The 19,709-nt window shown below is 44.5% G+C and overlaps 1 protein-coding gene across 4 annotated transcripts in view; it reads right to left on the reverse strand.

The window, feature by feature from the left end:
- LOC144829031 (poly(rC)-binding protein 3-like) overlaps window positions 1–18,318 on the reverse strand; it is a 335,139-nt gene extending 316,821 nt beyond the window's left edge. For all 4 annotated transcript variants that reach the window (XM_078687748.1, XM_078687747.1, XM_078687746.1 and 1 more), the window contains exon 1: window positions 18,177–18,318. The gene's annotated coding sequence lies outside the window, so the exon portion shown is untranslated. The remainder of the gene's footprint in view (window positions 1–18,176) is intronic.
- Window positions 18,319–19,709: the final 1,391 nt, after the last annotated feature.

A 19,709-nucleotide genomic window follows, 5' to 3' on the forward strand; every position in this document is an offset into this window, starting at 1 on the left:
ATTATGCACACTATATTCAAAGCAGGACATTTTTGTAGCTGGCCATGTGGCTTGTAATGCCACAACTGCAGCAAACACCTTTCTATTTTGAATTCACAGACCCACTTTCTCTCTGTGATGCCCTTTTAACCCGACCTAGATGTTGCTCCACAATCACTAGTCAATTCCTCGACACAAGCTACAGAATGTTTGATGCGTGTTGAAATAGATACGACTTAGCTGAACATGGAGTCATCCCTGTGCCACACCTCCTGCTTAACTTGATCAAATCAGCATTTCGGCATAAATTGATCTCTTACACGCTCATCAAGTATTTTACCAATTATGCAGGAAGCTGCTAACTTCCTTAAAGCAGTAATAAAATCTTCCAAGCTCTTCACATATTGTTGTTGCCTCATACCAAAATGGTAACATTCTAGAACAGTGGTAACTTTGGGCGAGTTGTGAAGATCCAAATTAGTGATGCAAAGTTCAAATTCATTGCAATTGTCTGCCTCTTTACTTCTAGCACACTAATCCATTGTGCAATGCCCACCTGGATTCAGATCCCAATGGAATGAAGACTCTTCAGAGCAGGAAGAATTTAGAGGTAGGATGTATTTCGTTAGCACCCCAGCCATATCTATTCTTGCCTACGTGCAGCTGCAACTGCCTATTCAAGAAGGTTAATTCAGAACTCTGTGGTGTGTGAAATAAAATTGCAAAACAAATTCTGTTATCTTAAAGGTGCAGTGGGAAATAAATCCGTGCATAAAAGTAAGCCATACAGTGACACAATGGTTGTCTTTCATTCTATCGGGAAGAGGCGCCCAACTATATGCCAAAATATTGAATACAAGGGGCCTTATTTATGAAGGCCTTGCGCCACCGGTGCGTCACTTTTTCCCATTTTAAAAGTGACGCATCGGTGGCGCAAGGCCTTCATAAATAAGGCCCAAGGTATTCTGACCTTCAATACAACTAACTGCAAGGTATCGACTTGCACAGCATCGCCAGACAACCATAGGCAAGGGCCTCTAGATTTACTATTCTAACTCCCTATCTACTTACCTAGACTATAATATGTAAGTTGATGCTTTGCTACAGATCGATATTGTGGTATCAAACCTGCTTGGTATTTTCCTTTAATGCTATGTGGCTCCATAGGCAAAGTGTATGACTGATTTCACAGCAGGTGCATTTCAGCTATTACTTATCACTGTTTAGGAGAGCTCTGAACTGTTGAGTAAATTTGCACAAGATCCCTTTGCATGCATTGAAGAGAAAATTGTGCAAAATGTAAACTTGATAAATAAATAGTTGTATGATACTGCTGTCGTATGATGCATAAAGGGCTGAGCCTATCTTGATTATATAAACCTTTGAAAATACGTATGGCCATATTTAGAGTTTGACAGAGGGGTCACTATGGCACTAACGTGGCAGAAATCCTGGACACCGTGTTTGTGATGGTGTCATGAGGTGTTACTGACAAGTCAATCACCACATTCCTCTGTATCCACCTCTCCCACAAATTCAATGTGAGGGGTGGGCAGGGTGACTGAAAGGTGGCACAGCAGTGTTTTATTTTTAAACAAATTCGTTCGGGCACAGATGCATTTCTTAGGAGCCAGACGCTGGTGCAGGAGAATGCCAGAGCTGCTAAATCAAAGGCTATCTATCCTTTCCCACTCATGGCTTTTTCTTCCACGATCCTACACTTCCAGTTTCTTTATCTCACTCTTGCAGGTTATTTCTTAATTGCTACATTCCCCCTTTGTAAGTCGTTTCCTATCTTCCTCCTCCTCTTTCATTCTTCCTCTTCTACATTGCTGTCTCTGGCACTGGGTCAAAGATTCACGGGAAAAATTAAACCTGGTCGTCAAAGATGATCTTCATCCGCAACCCCCAGGGGCGTAACTCAGGCCCCCGCAGCCCACGCGGTGCGGGGGACCCCTAGCTCCAAGGGGCCCCCTCGGCACTGAACTCTGGCCATGAGAGCTCCTGATTGAGCCCAGAGGGGGCTCCCTTAAGTACAGTGCAGGGAGGCCCCCTCACTTTTCGTTACGCCAGTGGCAACCCCTGGCACAAATTAAACACTGAAGTGCAGGTAAGGCCGCTTTGCAGCCCGTTGGGTACACAGGGTGTAGTAAAATCTGGTTGGCAACAAACTAAAGACGATTGCACCGAACCTTAAAGCGGTTTTGATCCTCCCGGGAATAAAATAAATGTTACAATGAAATAGAAAAGTTTCCAGGAGGTCGAATGGGGATTGGTTGTGATGGAAGACTCATGCTACAAAGCAGGAACAGTAAAATAGCCCCTCTAAACCGAATTTAGGTCACAGGGGAGAATGAGGCTAATCCCGAAGCGACACGCAGGTCCCAGCTGTACACCTAAGCAGCCTTATAATTCAGCCCCAGAGCGAGGGCTGCCCGTGCATTCCTTCTCTTTGCCAATGTCAGCGTCCAGCGTCGTCCAGGAAATGCCTGGCTCCCCTAGCAACCTGCCCTCTTTCTGCCAAAGTGAGTTAATACTCTGCAGGGCTTTTCTCCAGCTCTTCTTTCATACCTTGGCAGGTCATAATAGCAGCAAAGCCCCACAGGTCGGGCATTTCCTGTTTCGCCATTGTCCCAGTGGGTTCAGATTCCTCAGCCTCTCGCCGGGACCCTCAGATCTCTTGCCAGGCCAGAGATGGCCAGAGAATGTCATTATTGCCTAAATATAGAGAGCAGAAATGCCTGCTTGAGCGGTGCGAAAGCCTTGTCTGCTGCAGGATTCTTGCTGACATTCAGAGTACAATAAACAGGAGGTAGCTATGCCCAGGGTCGCAGTGTGGACGTGCCATGTGCTCCACAACAGGGATGGAAAGGCTGACGGAGCCAACAGGAACACACCTTAAAGTTGTCAAGGGTCACTTCAAGAATGGCGCAGGGTAAAGCGTACAGTGACATGTCCTTAGGCCCCCTGCAGTACACCCCAAAAGTTTTTTTGTTTTAATAAATTGTGTGCGCTTGGTGCAAAGTGACACAAAGGGGGAGATTTGCTAAGATTTTGCACCATGTTTGTGACACAAATCGGCACAAAATCTTTTTGTCACTATTTACTTTCCAGTGCTAAACTTGTTTTGCGCTGGAAATAACAGCAAAGTTTTGCGCCATGGGGGCATACCAAGGGTGGAGCATGGGCGTTCCCATGCAACCAGCCAAGGTATCTCACGCTAAACCCAATTTACTAAACAAAGTAGATTGGGTTTAGCGTGAGAAAATGGTGCCCTTTTCAAGTAGGCACAAGGAAGGAGAAATGCTTTAATTTCTTCTTCCTTGTCTGACTTTGCATGTGTGCTGCACTTTACAGCACATGTACAAAGTGGGATAATGGTTAGAGTGAGTATGTGCATACTATAGATACTGGAAGGGTTCCTTCCAGTACGAAACCTTTGCTAGACTCATGGAGACACCCTTGCACCATGGCGCAAAGGTGTCTCCGTGCCACACGGCAGCTGATTTCAGTGCCGGCGCTAGTAAAAGGAGAGGAGAGTGCCTTATTTTGGTTAAGCGGGAGCTCTCCTCCTCTCTCCTTTTCATGTAGCGCAGCGCAGCATTTGCGCCTGCTGCAGTGTGCTACGTGATAATTCTGCCTCTAAATGTCCGAAACTGATGCAAAGTATTGCTTTGATTTACTTACAATTATAAAAGCCTGCGGGAGCAGCGTAAACCTGTGCAAAACCATGCATGTCCAGAGCAATCTTTACTAAATATAACCCTAAGTATTAAACTTATATCATTGTTTATTCTACGTCATCTACCCCTGTTCTTTAAAAAGTCACCCCTCCTCCCGGTAGCTTCTAAAGCCCTCTCTCCCCATCCCTGCGCTCAATCTCTGGGTTTTCACCTTTACTTACTTTCCCAGACTATGGCCTCACACACAATCTCCACTTTCCACTGTCTTAGATCCACTGGTGCCCACGTTTACATGCCGGTGCAACCATCGGGAAGTGTCTGCCACATCACTATCTCATCCCTCATTTGCAGCATCACTTTGCTCCGACTGTATTTTGATTCCTCCCTCTTGGTCACAGCCAATTGCTTATAGAAGGCACTACCCGTTACCATTCTTGCAGGTGGAGTTCACATGGCGTAGCAGTTGTTTCTTAATTTGCACCTGGCCTTGTCCCATACCTCATGGCCAAGGTCTCTCAGTGCTCCTACTATGACTAGAAGCAAAGCGGATTCCATAGCTATAGAATCCAATCCTTCGGTCTTTTCCAGCCCCAGTGAAATACCAATGGCTATTGCCATGCCTCAATCAACTCAATTGCCTACCCCATTTATCTGTGCCATGGGTCCCGTGTTTACTGGGCAGTTGCAAGAAAGCTTTATCTCATTCGACGATACCCAAGAAGGCAGAAATTAGTCTGTTGTAGTTTTTGTTCCCTTTCAGAGGTAACTTTTCCTGGCAGTCCCAGTGGACAGCTACTTTTTGAGCAGGACCAAGAAAGATTTGTATAATGCCAGTTCCTGTCTGAAGTGGCACAGTGAGCAAAAAGACAATGGAATCACCACTTTACTAGGGGCTTATGAGTACATTAAATAAGCCAACTGGGGATAAGCCAATTATTATTATGTTTAGAGGAGAGCACCTATGCACTTTAGCGCTGGTTAGCAGTGATTAGGTGCTCAGAGTCCAAACACCAGCAAAACTTAGGACAGAAAAGTGGAGGAGGAAGGCAAAGAAAGTCAGTGGGATGACTACTCAGACTGAAAGGTCTAACAGGATTCACCATTTTTTTATGTACTTCAACACAGTTGTGATGGCACTGGAATCAAAGTTGTGGTAATCTCTAGGGGTAAAGCAAGTATCACGTAGATATTCAGCAAAAAAAGGGGTGGGGTCTCTGTCATTGTTGTAGGGTGATGGTGGCGGGGTGCTCGGTCCCGGGGAATCCAAGACGAATGTGACAAAGCCCAGACGACAGGAGGTGACAGCACCAGGGTTTATACGTTGGGGCCTAGACCTGATGAATGCATACATACAATATACCCGACATACTCTGCATTACAGTCTGTCTCAATCGTCAGCTGGAAATAGGTGTACCGGGGTAGCCACCCAAGCCCTGTATAGCAACATATTGCAACACACACTGACTGTCTGAGAGAAGTTAGAGTTGGGGTTGTTTTCACTTTTTGGGTTAGTTGCTTGTTGGGGGACACAAGGATAACTATACCACCACCTCTGGAGAGGGTAGGATATATTATAATTGGAGAGACGTTCCAGAAGGGAGAAAGTATTGATGGGCATGTCAGCCAATGTATGGTGTAATGTTGAAAAATCCAATAAAAGATTTTTTTTAAAGATTGGAAAAGAAACACGTCCATTTTTGCAATTCATGAGAGGACACTCCTCTAACAATAGGAAGGGTCAATGTTACACTGCTATTGTGCAGAACCATGCATTGACCGTAATGGTATTTTCCCTGCAGAGAATAAATATCACAAGCCAGTCTTAGGAGGTGGGCAGTTAGTGATAGTACACGTAGTTTATTTTTTAAATATTTGTAAACAATACAAAACTGCTTAGCATGGTGCTTGGCGCACTTACTTTAATCTGCTCAGAATATTGATCTTCACGCACTCAACCTGTCATCCTTCAGAAAAGATTTTAAAGTTTTAGAAATAATTGCTAAAGTGGTCACTGTAGATCTTCCAAGTGTCACTTATTTGGAGTAAAATTCGTTTTTTTTTAACTTCTTGCAGGGCACTTTATAGGGAATCTCTTTCTAAGACGGCCAATGAGAATTGCATTGGATTTCAAAGAGACTATTCAAATGTAACTTAGTGTTTCTACAAAGGCGATTCTTTTGACGTGTAGTCTATTGCTAGGCTTACAGAATGGAAGTATTAAAATGAATACCCTGGATCAGAAAAAAAACATCTGATACAGTGAGCAGCTATTTCTCATGAGAGGAACTCTGGCAACAACTGAAAGTAAGCGATTTCCAAGCATTTCTATTACAGTAAATAATCAACGTAAACTTAAACACAAAAGTGTTCCTTTTTACATATTTAATTAAAAGAATAAAAGCTGGAGGGCATTATTCAGAAAGTTAAACTTACACTTATGTGTACTTTTGCGTTTTCATTTTTGTATTCACAAACTGCAAGTTTATAGTAAGTTTAGCGGGGAATTCTGCACATAAAAAGATAGACCTGGCCTATCTTTTCATGTGTGGAGTTTTATGCCCTGATTGCGGAATCTTCACAGTCACAAACTTGTTTGCAGTTTGTGAATACAAAAAAGTACAAGTTTACCTTTGTGAATTAGGCCCTCCATCTGTTATTTTTTAATTAAACATGAATGCAAGGGAATAAAAACAAGCATTAGCTAATCCTGTCAGTCTGGCTTGCTAACATTCAACTACCGACACAATCAGCCCTGCCAGTGCATCAGAGGGTCATGTTGAAAATACAGAAAGCAATGATAACATTGCTTTCTATACTTTAAACGTTGCTGCCCCTTGCGTGACACAATATGCATTGCCTTGTCATCTTGAAAGTATAGAAATCAAAATGTTCTTTTTTCTTTATTTTCTAAACTTTTAACATGACCAGACACCACTATTTACTTTGTCAATTCTGGTGCAGTTTAAATGCTTTTAACTTTGCCAGCATAGCGGCTACCACTAACGATCGCTAATTGCATCATCAAGGCTGCATTTGGAGATGTGCCTTTGAGGACAAATAGGACATCAACAAAGCTGCCATCCAGAATCATGTGTGTCACAAAGGGCTTTGGGATGGATGGTGGGAGGGTGTCTCAAGTAGAATACCATAAAGAGCACATGTACCCTAAAAACAAAGACATGTACTGCTGTGGAGTGGTAAACAAGTAATTTAATTTTAAAAAAACACACACACAAAATAGAACCATAACAACAACAGTGGAAGATCATACCCTAGCCAATGAAAAGCAAGGGTAAAAAGCTATGCTCCATGGGACGGACAAATACAAAAGAGCAAGGATAGCCACCAATCAAAAGAAGGCAACTGAGATTGATGAGAACGCCATCTAATCATGTGCAGTTGTTGACTGCGTGGAGTATTTTAGTCACAGCTGTCTGTGACAGACAGCTGGAGGTGTCTGTAGCAAGATTGTGAACAGCAAGGCAGTGCTGCCTGAACCATAACATTTCTGCAGTATATCATCCACACGTCCTGGTTTTACCACTGACATTTTTAATTAAAGGCTCCTTCTCCCAGCTCGTTTTTTGGTCCTGTGGAGTACTCATCAATCACTGGGAAGTGCAGCAGGATGTGCCACCTGGCAGGAGTCCAGCCTACACCCCCTCTGCTCACAACACACATCTTTTTTTTCTTAATTAACTAAAAGCTCCGAATAAAGCTGAACATCTCAGCTAAATCCATTTGGCCCTGGATTTGCTGCTTAGTGCTAAAACCCAAGCGACCCATTTTTCACTGGCTCATATTAAGCACAGTACTGCAGTCCTAATGGCGGCCATTCAGGAGTCTGCCAGCAAGTCCATTTGTGTAAGAAGCAAGGACCCGGTCTGCACTTGTGCACCTATATTTGTCATCATAAACATAGGACAGGAGGCAAGGCAATGTTTGAGAAGAGAGCAGGTGAAGGATGGACCCCGACACAGGTCGCGCGGCAGCTTCCGACACAACACATCTTCAATGTACTCTTCACGAAAAGAGACCAGTTGGAAATGCTCCTATAGCACAACACTCATAAATAAATACAGGAAAAAGATATCTAAAAATCCTTATACTTCGCAAAATGACTGATAAATGTGTTTCTACAGCGTTGTATAGGAAAATGTTATCTGTAAATGAAGTACTCCGAGGGGAGTCATTTCAAACAGAGCGCCTTACTTTGTAAGAATGAGGCCAATCTGATATCAGCAACAGTTCGGCTAATGATATAGTACTGCAGTGCCTGTTGTTTGACCCGGCCACGGCCGCTGCCACCCAGTTCTCATCCCTGCCTACCAGTCTGCCCTATTTACAGTGTATACAGGGCTATGTATGTGGTATGTGGTATACCCCCTGGATCAGGGCCAGACTGACCATAGCGGGCACCGGGGAATCCCCCGGTGCGCCGCACGGGTGGGGGCCGGTTTTGGGCCCCTCGGGCCGATTTTGTTACAGGGCCGTTTATGCAGCATCGGCCCTGTACCAAAATCGTCCAAAAACCGGCCCCGGCAAAGAGCGCGGCGGCATCTTCACCCCCCCTCCCCCCGAGTGGGGAGGGGGGCGGCCGAGCACTTTGCCAGGGCCGGTTTTGATTCCCAGTCCGGCCCTGCCCTGTATCCTATTAAGACTGTATACAAGGCAGACACGCAACGCCCATAGGGCACAAAGGGCTTCAGATACACCCACTATCGTATGTGTCAGCCCAGGCTGAGACAGCTTCCCCACACACAGACAGTTCTTGAGCTGCTGTGGGATAGCTGGTCCGGCGTCTTCATTCAATTGAAAACGAGACCCCTGACCGAATAGAACATCGGGATGTCTGATTCATGAAGATCTGGCGCAATTATCCTCACCTACCCCCGTCCTGAAGAAGACCCGCTAGAGACCCACAAATAAGGTGTCCCAGGGTCGAAACGTCGACAGATTCTCACAAAAGACCGGCCAACCATGTCCAACAGACCACATCTATTCAATATAGCTTGTTGGTTTTGAGTTTCAGTAAAATAAGAACCGGCCTTTCTGATTCTTTCTCTTCCCCTTAATATCCTTTCACGCACGTGTATATAGATCACTTGTCACTGTGTCACATTTATTTCACACTATGTCACTTTGTTTACTAAATTGAATTGTTGCGCCTTATTTTGTAAATTTTAATATATATCGAAATGTGTCAGTTGATGAGAACAAAGAAAATAATGAATGAAAATAATTTAATAATTAAATATTGTACTGACCCCTTACAGTATTTGGTTTTTGCACTTATATGGATTAGCATAATAAGTAGGAATGTTATGCTCATACTTCAGTTAAAGATAATTACATGATTTAAAGCAATTGTGTTTACACCCGACGGAACCATTGTTGTAACTATTGTTGTATTGCCCAGGTTCTGAAGGGATACTGGGTTACCCCGTGAGAATTTTTCTTTCTTAGGGTGTCATCACCTTAACACAATCAGCCATATGTCATGTGTGAACCTTATAAAACCATTAAAATCAGTAAACCAGTATTAATGATCAATGGCGTTCATTATAATGATAAATATTCATTGTCAATAAAGCATGTTGATTTCAAAAACATGTGCGCCACAATATTTCTTGATATGCTACAGGCCTCAAAATGCTGCTGTAGGACCTACCACAAGGGTAGCAAAAGCTCCAGCTCTGAGAGAGCCTAAAATCAATGGTAAGGCTTGCCCCCGGAGATTTGTGGTGACATTTAATCATATACTTCTGAGGGGCTGCTGCACTCCTGCAGCCCCAACAAACTTGCAAAGTCATGCTTAGTCCTCTTTCTGCGAGAAGCGCGGGTAGGGAGGCTGGAAGCTGGCCCTGTGCCCTCCCAGATACAGACACAGGGGCAGCAAGGGGCCTAGTCGGCGGTTCACCTTCTCCTTTATGGTGCCTGGGGGAATGGGGGAGGAGGTCACCAGAACATCTGATTTTGTACCCAGCCCAAAGGAATAGGGTACCCGTGGGCAAAAGAGCCACAGGAGAGGGGATTCCATGCAGTCCCTATCCGCATTCAGTCAATACAAATGGGGTTTTGTTGACTCCTGGGGGTTTGCCTCTCCCCTGGGGGATTTTAATGAAATAACTCAGAGCACTATGCGCCCATTTCTCTTAAACTTTAAATAGCCTAGCTCATCTTTCACTTATTTTGCTCATGGTGGCCAGCCCTAGCCACCTGGAACATTTTCTTCAACCTCCTGGCCTCTCCACTGGGTGTTTTGCACGTGGATCTGGGTTTTTACTCCTCCCTGCACCAGACCTGTCCTATTCTGGGTTCTTCGTGGCATTCTCCTGCTTTGGGAGAATCTTTGTAGCCCTTCTATGACCAATTGGCAAAACACCCTCCTTACTGCACTTCTTAGACCCCACAGCCTCCTTGGCCTCTTGAAGGTCACCCGGGGTGGGGGGGGAGGGGGGAGCAGTGGAGTTCAGGGCCAGTCCTTTGAAGTCCTAGGGGACCTATCCAGGTCCCCAGCAGGTCCATTCCCCCAACTGTTCCTCTGAGGACATAAGGGTGCCATCGCCCTGGAGAGACCCATCGTAGTCCTGGAGGTCTGCTGGAGTCAAAGTTCCATATGCCATCTTTGAAGCATGGTATCCTTTCGCCGCTATTGTTCCCTGGTACAAAGTCTTCTCATCTGTCTCTTCTTCATGCATAGAGTTTTTAAGTGGGGGTGGAAAACTTTAGGGTCCAGGCATCACTTGCCAATCCTATGACGCCACATCATCCCACCACCCCACTCGCAAACCTCATGCATAGCATTCCGGGACAATCCAAGATGGAGACTTCAAGTTGTATTTGGTAAGAGCGAGTCTGAGAGCTTCAGTTCCGCCCCTAACTGGCACAACCACCTGATCCCTTCTCACCAAACAACTAAGGCAAATCCCTCCTGTGTTGGCTCCAGAGGTCTGGGCTCTCACGTTTGTTTCAGTGGGTCTGGGCTGTCCCAGGAACACTGTGACAAGCGAATTATAAAATGCAGATTTCCTCCCCACCCCTTTCCTCTTCAAGAAACTGGGTCAATCACTGTTGAATGCCCTTTTGTATGGTGTGGCCTTTGACCCGCTGCTGGGGAGCGCAGTAATTTGCCTGGAATCTGATTATGAGCTGAACCTGAGAAATATTGAAGTCCCATATCATGTGGATGTGGGTTTTTGGGGACTGCAAATTCAAACTTGGTGTGCAGGTTTTACCCGAATATGGCACCTTCCTGAACCGTGTAGGCCTAAGTAGACAGAAATTGTACTTTATGGCAGACTTTGCCTACAATGTATAACACCTCTCATATTGTTATAATGCCTAACCCTGGTCAGCAACAATCCTTGCATAGTCTCTTGCGTGATAGGATACCAGTACGCAAATACCAGCTGCACTCATCGGAAATCTCACATGCGCAGCCTGCACACGTGCGAACCATCCTAGATCCTCTTTAGTTTCTCTTACCCTAGTTACACAACAGGTGGACACAGTTAGTTAACACACTCATTCTAATTACCATGTATTTACTGTAAATGAGATTTAGGTAGTGAGACTCACAGTAACAGTCCAAAAACTGGGTAGTCAATTGAGAAACATCCTAATGGACTAAATAGGCAGAACCAATTTGCCACAAGCTGTGACATTATAACGCCTGCTGCTAGAGCCAGTAGCCAGGGAGAACGACAGAATATATAATTACAGCTGTAATTTAAACAACCAAAGAGAGAACTGTCTTTTTATACTTGTTATTTTTTCTAAAATAAACAGCGATCAACAGGAGATATTTACGGCAAAATGCTATTTATTTGCACAAATAATGGTGGTCGAGATTATTTGCAGTGTTGTCCTGGGCTCCATCATATTTTGCCTATGTAAACTGGGCCAAGAACACCATTTCACACATAACTTTCAGGGTAGCGAGGTAAAGCAGTGAAAGTCTTCTCAGGGAGGTAGTCTGTGGGGAAAGATCTCAGAACTCAACAGCCAACCAGCAAACACAATCATTTTGCTAACCCAGTGCACGTTTTAATAAAAAGTACTTTATTACCACTCCAAAATGTAATATGAAACAATGCAATTGGTGCTAAGATGTAAGGTTGAAATTGCAACTGCAACGCCCAGTGAAATTACTCACTACGGCACTTGCTATAGTGCCTTTAGCACTTTCAGTCTTATCATATGCACAGACCAGGCACAGGTGCAGTTCACTAAGAACCAGATTTATGAAATTGTCACGCAACACAGCACAACAAATTGCTGTGCTGCACTGTGTGACAGAGAGAGTACATGAATGCACCACATCTAATAAGATCTGATGCATTCCTGCTCTCTTCGTGTGCTGGCGTCGAGCGAAACAACATATGTGTGCCGCAGAATGAAGCACACATAGAAAGAGGAAATAACGAGGATAAATAAAAAAAATCTGTTGGGGAAACCATACCATTTTGACACAATCCCAGATTTACTGACCTTAGTATATTTAGGATTGCATCAGAATCGATGGGTGGATGTCTGGGAACGCCCACACTCCACCCTCTGGAGCACTTTCCCAACACAGAGTAATGCAAGGCAACAATTTCTGCTGCCTTGCATCCCTCTGGATTTACCTAGCCATGCAGACCCATGCAAGGTGGAATTGCATGGCTTAGTAAATCTCACTTAACCCCTTACATTCCCTTGCACCGACTTCCGTGATGCAAGGGAAATGCAAGGTCTTAGTAAATCTGGCCCTACGTCTCCACTTACTCGGAGCAGTTTGCAGTTCTGGTCAAGAGACGTACCTAATGTAAAGGGACCATTCAGACAGCTGTCACTGTTCCGATTGCTGAAAATGGTTTACCCATTTCCTTTATTCTCTCATGTGAGGCCCCATTTTCTGCTCACTTGCTCACACATAGATTTATTTATTTATTTATAAAGTTTTATATAGCGCGAACTAGATCCCGAAGGATATCAGAACACTTTACAAGAGAGGCCAAGAGTGTAAGATGGTTATGGTGGGTGGTCCTTAGTCGGCTGCTCTCAATGGCATCTCTGACTTCAGGTGCAACAGGAGTGCCAGGCGGAAAGGGAGGAGCTCTTGGCTTGACTTTTGTAAGCGGTCTTCTGCAGGGAATATGGTGGGCGACGAGGAGACCCTTGATGACACGGGTTAGCTGCAGCTTAGCTCCCAATGGCAGTCAGTGACTTCTGGGTGCTTCTCATACTGGGAACAAAGCTGGCTTCTGCTCCTGGAAAGTCTTTCCTCCTGCAAAGCTAGGGAACCTCCTTCCCTCTCTGAATATGCACTAGGCTTCAAGGAGCAAGGCATACCTTCCACTTCCTTGGGTCTGGAATGCCAAGACAAACAGGGAAGAGACACTAGAGATTATTTCAAGAAGCTTGTGGAGGAATCCCTTTTAGGCAAAATCCCTCACCCACCATAGGTGGCATGCTTCATCATCTGGGATTCTCCTCTTGAAGGGAACGCCTAGTCCCGCTGTGACTCCCTCTCTGAGAGGAAGGAGCTCAGGGGTGTTTTATTCCTACTCTGTTAGAATATACTAAATCCTGCAGATGAGAAGAAAGATAACTGGTTGGGTCGGGGCACAGCGCAAGAAAAATACAAACTGTGTGGGTAGTTGAAACTAGCTAACGAAAGCGACAAAGCTGACTTTATTAACTCGTTCTCAGTGCCAGGATTAAAAACAGTGCACCTGCAGTATAAATTTATAACAGCACGTGTCAGACGAAAAACAGGTCTACATGTTGCAGCCTCGGAGACCCATGCACGCTATAAAGGATTGTGATTTCAGTGACATGTGGTGTCGACATCATGTTTAATGGTAGATTCAATGGATCATTTTGTGATATCTACATTATGTTCAGTTGTTGGTTCAGCGAATGCTATTGAGTCCACATATTGTTTGCTTGTGAGTTCAGTGAGCCATATTGCAATGTTGTATGTATGATGTGCTGTGTCTCAAAACTCTTTCTGAGACTTGCGGTATCCTAAGACTTTTTCAGGACGCAGTACAGGGGGCTTATCATAGCTCTCCTCAGTTTTTAAGTTGATACAAATTGACGACGGGAGGATGAAATTGTACTTTCCCAGGGACACTGTTCTTGTTGATCGATAGACTTTTCAGGATTTCTGTTTTGGGCTACAGAAGATTCTCAGTTGAGAGAGCAGAAAGCTATATTGGACATTACTCACTATTGATAAGGCTCTCAGTGGTCGTTTTGACCATCTGGAACTTGATTCCCGATACTAAGGATACAACTTTTAGGACATTTAGACACATTTATGAAAATTGGATATACAACCTTACGGTGATTTGTATTTTATCATACATCTTGAATTACAGTTGTTGCCCTATAGGATCAGGACTACTTGACGAACTATTAGCCTTGAAGAAGTCACATGTCTGACGAAACACATGTCAGCTGTTCTTTGGATTCAATACAAGCAGCATTGAAACATCTTTACTTTTTTTTTATGATCGCCATACATACAGGGTGGAAACACCATACGTAGACTGTTGAATGAATGCTTTGGTACATGATTTTCTCAGTTAAGCACAGAGGAGTTTAACCAATCTGTTATGTGCATTTTCTGTAGTATGATGCATTAGTACCATGTAGCACCACACTATAAACATTTATTCAAGAATCTCTTTACACAGATATTAGCACTTGCCAAATAGAGGTGCGGTCGATAAACCTTCACTACCCATCCTTGATATTTTGTTTGTTAGCTACCAGTAACTGCTTCTCAACTTTCTACACACTCTCCTCCATTGGCCACATAATCGATCAAGTGCTGAAACCAGCTAGAAAAGTCCTGCTCTTTGTGCACACTACTCCTTTTTGACGTGACATTCTTGTTCTTTAGCAATAGGTAAGCACTGTGATCCCTAGAACTGCCACTCTCTGGTATCCCATTTGGAACATCCCAAGTGAAAGATGCCTTTCACTGGCCTGCTGGTTCTTTCTCGGCTGAAGAACCCATTGAGGACCAACTTTAGATGACAAGAGAGCAACCACATCTCACGCATCTTTCAAAGTCCATAGTAAGGAATAGAAGGGTAGAGACCTCAATCTGCTTTGATGACGAACTCAGGGAGCAGTTATTGCTTGATGTGGTAAAAGAGTGAAACCCATGTGTGGGATAAGGATTCTACCATGACATAACTATCAGGCCACCTGATTGACACCAGGACCTAACTGCATCAAATATGCTAGAAAGCAGAAAACATAAAAAAGAATAAAAAGCATTTGCATTACAAGCACATTAAATCCTGCTGGCTGTAATCAGAGGCATCCATACAGTAACAACTCACACACCCACACACATACACGTGCACACACAAACCCCCAACATACCTGTGCAAATACATACAGACACACACACGCAACAACACACAATCACTCAAGACAAAATACAAATCTTTCTTTCAAATTTCTACACCTCATACATTAGCTCTGAATAACCTCACTAAGCTTAATTGTTTGTTCTGGGATGAATACTCTTTTATTCAAAGAAGATTAGCAAGTGGCACCAAACACTTCTTCCAGCATCAAATATTTTCTATTACTTTGCAGAATAAAATATGTTAGTTATGCAACTCATAGGTTAAGAAAGATCATGAAGAGTCACATGAATTTACAATCTGAGCCCCCCCCCCCAGACTGGGGGCATGAATGCTTAAACACTCTCTTACATCAACGTTGAGGTGCTATATTCTGTGTAATACACCCCAAAAATCCAATAATGTTTTACCAACTGGAAATGCCTACAAAACCAATGTCATATGTCATCTACACCATCCACATTTGTGCTGAGATTTATAATGCACTTGTGTTCTCCTTGTGTCACGTATTGTGACTAAAAACCAGATTTACCATAGGCAGTAAACTTAGGTTTACACCAAAATGGTGCGCCTACCCAAGAGAGGTGTAACAGAAGAAATATCCTTATTTCTCCTTGTTACTTCCACTTTCTATGAGTGCTGCATTCTGCAGCACAGATTGGCTTGCTGCGTTGCATGAAAGATTAGTAAAGCTGGCCTTGGTGTTAACTTTCTTTCAATGGTTTCTCGCTTCCTTTGCCCTTCTTACGTCCCCATTTAACCCTTACATATGACAAGTCTGAAATTACTGAATTCCATATTGCAGATTAATGATAAGCTTGAGCCTCTAAAATACATTCTGCAACACTTCTTGCTGTTTATAGTAAGAATATATATATATATTCATGAAAATTATAAGTTATTTACTATAATTTTCAATAAGACAGATAACATTGCCAACATGGATAATATGTCCAGAGCTTCCATCTATTTTTAATAAAAACAGCTTTGACAAATATGTTTTCTGTCATCAAGTTGGAGGCTTAAGAGAAGTAAAAATCAAAATGATAAAAAACAAATAATTAACTCCGATACCACTGCCAAAAGATGGAGAAAAATAAGTAGAAAATAAAACGTTAAACACGGGTTAAAAACTGCCTTAATCCATATCACGAAACTCAATTAACACTATTTATTGAGAAGTAGCATCATGTTTCGTTTCCTTTCGTCCTTAATGTTACATCTGTTGTCCCCTGATGTTCACAGATCATGTTGCACTTAGTAGATTGCATTGTGACTGGAAGTCAACCATTACTGGGAGCAAAAAACAGCCCTGCAAATCCATTTAATATTAGCCCCATATGCCACAGAGTGTGCAAGGCCAACACTATTTGGTATAAGGGGAAAAAAAACAAATTTGCTAATGGGGACAAAAAGATTTAATTTTATAACACAATTTCCCCACCAAATTAAATAAAAAACAATAGTTATTAGAGGCAGTTCTGAAGATAAACTCAAGAAATATTCTAGTTCTGAAGGGTGAGAGAGGGGAGCTCCATTTTGATACAACAGCAAATCACTTGGACCAAAATCAGGATTTTCTCTGATATTTCCCTATAGCTCGACGTTCTGAGGAAGACAAAACAATCAGATGCAGTCTTGCAAGTACTTTTTTTATATATAAAAACGGGTGTGTGCGTTGGGATGGGTACGAGGTCACTTCCAAAGCCAACCTTTCCAGAGCAAGAGACCTGCGTGCTCTGAAAGCTAATACACTCAAACATGCCTCAGCCCAATCAAAGCATCACCCTTGCAAGGGTGCTTGTTTTACCCGTTTATTTTGCCTTGACAACACCCCACCGATGTTCTAAGAATGTTAACATATTTTAACATCAAATTATTTTATAGCGACATGGTACAAAATCTTCTCAGAACTCGAGACATACTGAAAATGAAAGAGCAGAAATAGCACAATGCAATGCATCGAAAGGGTACCCAGCGGACACGCGACAGGTGGGACACGCGGCGCTGGGCTGCTGGGGCTCTGGGGACGGACTCAATACTTCTGCTGCTCGCGGCATACAATAGTACGCGTCACGGCCGGTGACGTGCTCTTACACTGACTGGCCTCTCAGCAACAAGGGCTCATTACCTAAAGAGACGCACGGAACTCGGCGCTGAGCAGCGGTTCCTGGTTCGCTCCATAGTGTACCTTTTCCAGCAGGCCCCCGACCCTACGTGTACACAAAAGACACGGGGGAAACTATGCAAGACAATTCTCGTTGGAAGGGATGTATGTGGTTACTGCACTAAGCCAGCCAGCATGGATGGATTGTCCTAGAGGGAGGCAATGCCCGGTGCCTGGTCTCAAAGGTCAGTGTGTGGGCCAGCTTGTGCTGTTTGAAGGCTGTGTTTGTTATGGCCCCGCTGGACGCTTTTTACTGTTAATTTCCTGATATTAAAACAAACATGCCTGCAGCAAGCTCAACTTCACGCAGTCTTCCATGCCTTACAAAACACTTTACAGCTTGTTAAGTACAAAACGGCCTCAATTTGCAAATATAGGCATATATATATATGAGTCAGTGATGGGAGCCACTTTTATTTTGGCCTATGTTCGGTGCCAGACCGACCAGGCATTCTAGTCAGATTCTTTCGCCCACCCAGAACGAAAAACTTCCTCTACAAATGGGTCCTTCGGCCTCAAATCGTGATTAAAACAACAAAAACCCTGCCTGATGTTACCACGCGCAACCAGCGTGACACACTTCCTCAGCCTGGAGGTGGAGCGCTGCATTGTGTCTATGGTCTAGTGACATCAATTCTCCAGTTCCGAAACCAGGCAAACCCGAGTTCTAATGATGAATTCGTCACTTCACTGCTCTGTCAGACAGGTCCGGGGCAAATCACGGAATCTGTCTGTGCCCTGTTTCCGTCATCTGCCAAGCTTAGGAGCATGAAGTGTGGTAAAAAGCATCTCCTGGTGAACAATGCGTGGGACAGAAATCAACCCCCACACCCCACCCCATGAGCGGTCCCTCAGGCGGCCTCGCACCCCCCTAAATGAGGCCGAAAAGACTGAGCAGCCAGGGCAAGGAGCGCGCCTGGGCGCCGTGCCACCTGTACCCGGCGCAGCCCCTGGCCTGGTGGACGCACTGACCTGCTGAGCGGCTCCCGAGCGCGGCACGTCCAGTCCCGAGCGGTTCCCGGCGCTGAGTCCCCTGCAGAGTGGCCGGAGTGATCGCCGTGAAAGCCCCAGTGCGGACAGATGGCCCGGGTCCTGAGCCCTGCTGGAATGAAGCGGAGGCGCCCCTCCCTCCTCGCTTAGCCCCCGGCAGATAAGCCTGAGTCAGACGGAGTGAGCTCACAGGCCCCCCACCCCCCGCCCGGACCCCCACCCTCCGCCAATCATTTCAATTAGTGCCACACGAGAGGAACTTCTGCTCAAAATCTGCCTAAGAATGGGCCAGAGGTCAGACCAATCCCCTTCACCCCCACGATGACCAGTAGCTGCTATAAATAAACAAACAAAGGCTCTGACAAGGCCGGCCGATGGAACCCTAATGCGAGGCTGTGCTGCGAATTAATGTAAATTGGAGTGGGTGCTCACGCGCACTGTAATGTATTCTGACGTATAGCTAGGGGAACCTCCTGTATATAGTGACAAAATACAGTACAATATGCGGTCTTTGATTTGAATGGGGATAATGAACGCTTTCAGAGAACAATTTAGGAGTCAGTGTATTTTGCTTTATACATATTCATTCTTAACCTTGTGTTATTTTCGCCCTCACTCCTAAAACGCAAGTATTGTAGATATTTAAAAATAGAATTCCCCCACGTTTTATGTTTTACTTCCAGTTTGCTGAGGAATGTTGGGTGGGAGCATTTTTCAATTAAAAAACAAGCATTAGAAATGCAATAGGTCTCTGATTTATTTGAGTTAGAGGTAATGGCATTGTAAATGGCAATGTCTTTTATAATAATAATAATCCACATTTGTATAGCGCACAATCACCCGTTAGGGTCTCTAGGCGCTGGGGGCCGTCGGGAAGATTACGCAAGCTATTGCCCAGAGTCGCATGGTGCTGGGCTAACCTGCCGCCGGAGCCGGGGATCGAACCGTGATCCCCAGATTCCAGCGTCAGTCGCCCTGGCTGCGGCGCCACACCTCTCCCTGTATCCATGTGTTATGGAGTATATGCATGTGGTGTGTAGTGGAAATATGTGGGTTGGATTGGAATTGTAGCAATGGTGGCATGCTGCGCTTTAGATGAATATGTTTAAAAGTAAAGTGCACCATACTGCGATTGCTACAATAGTTTATTGTGGATGCGTTAACAATTGATGTGTGCACTGATGGCTGTTGGTGTGTGTGCCTGTAGAAATTGTTCACTGATGGCTGGTGGTGTGTGTGCTTGGTGTAAGCGTGCACTGCTGGCTGGAGGTGTGTGTGCCTGGTGGAAGCGTGCACTGACGGCTGGTGGTGTGTGTGCCTGGTAAAAGCGTGCACAGATGGCTGGTGGTGTGTGAATGCCTGGTGAAAGCGTGCACTGACGGCTGGTGGTGAGTGCGCCTGGTGAAAGCGTGCACTGACGGCTGGTGTTGTGTGTGCCTGGTGAAAGTGTGCACTGATGGCTGGTGGTGTGTGTGTGTGTTTGGTGAAAGCGTACACTGACGTTTGGTGTTGTGT

This window comes from Lissotriton helveticus, chromosome 4_1, assembly GCF_964261635.1.
Source record: "Lissotriton helveticus chromosome 4_1, aLisHel1.1, whole genome shotgun sequence".
Taxonomy (NCBI): Eukaryota; Metazoa; Chordata; class Amphibia; order Caudata; family Salamandridae; genus Lissotriton; species Lissotriton helveticus.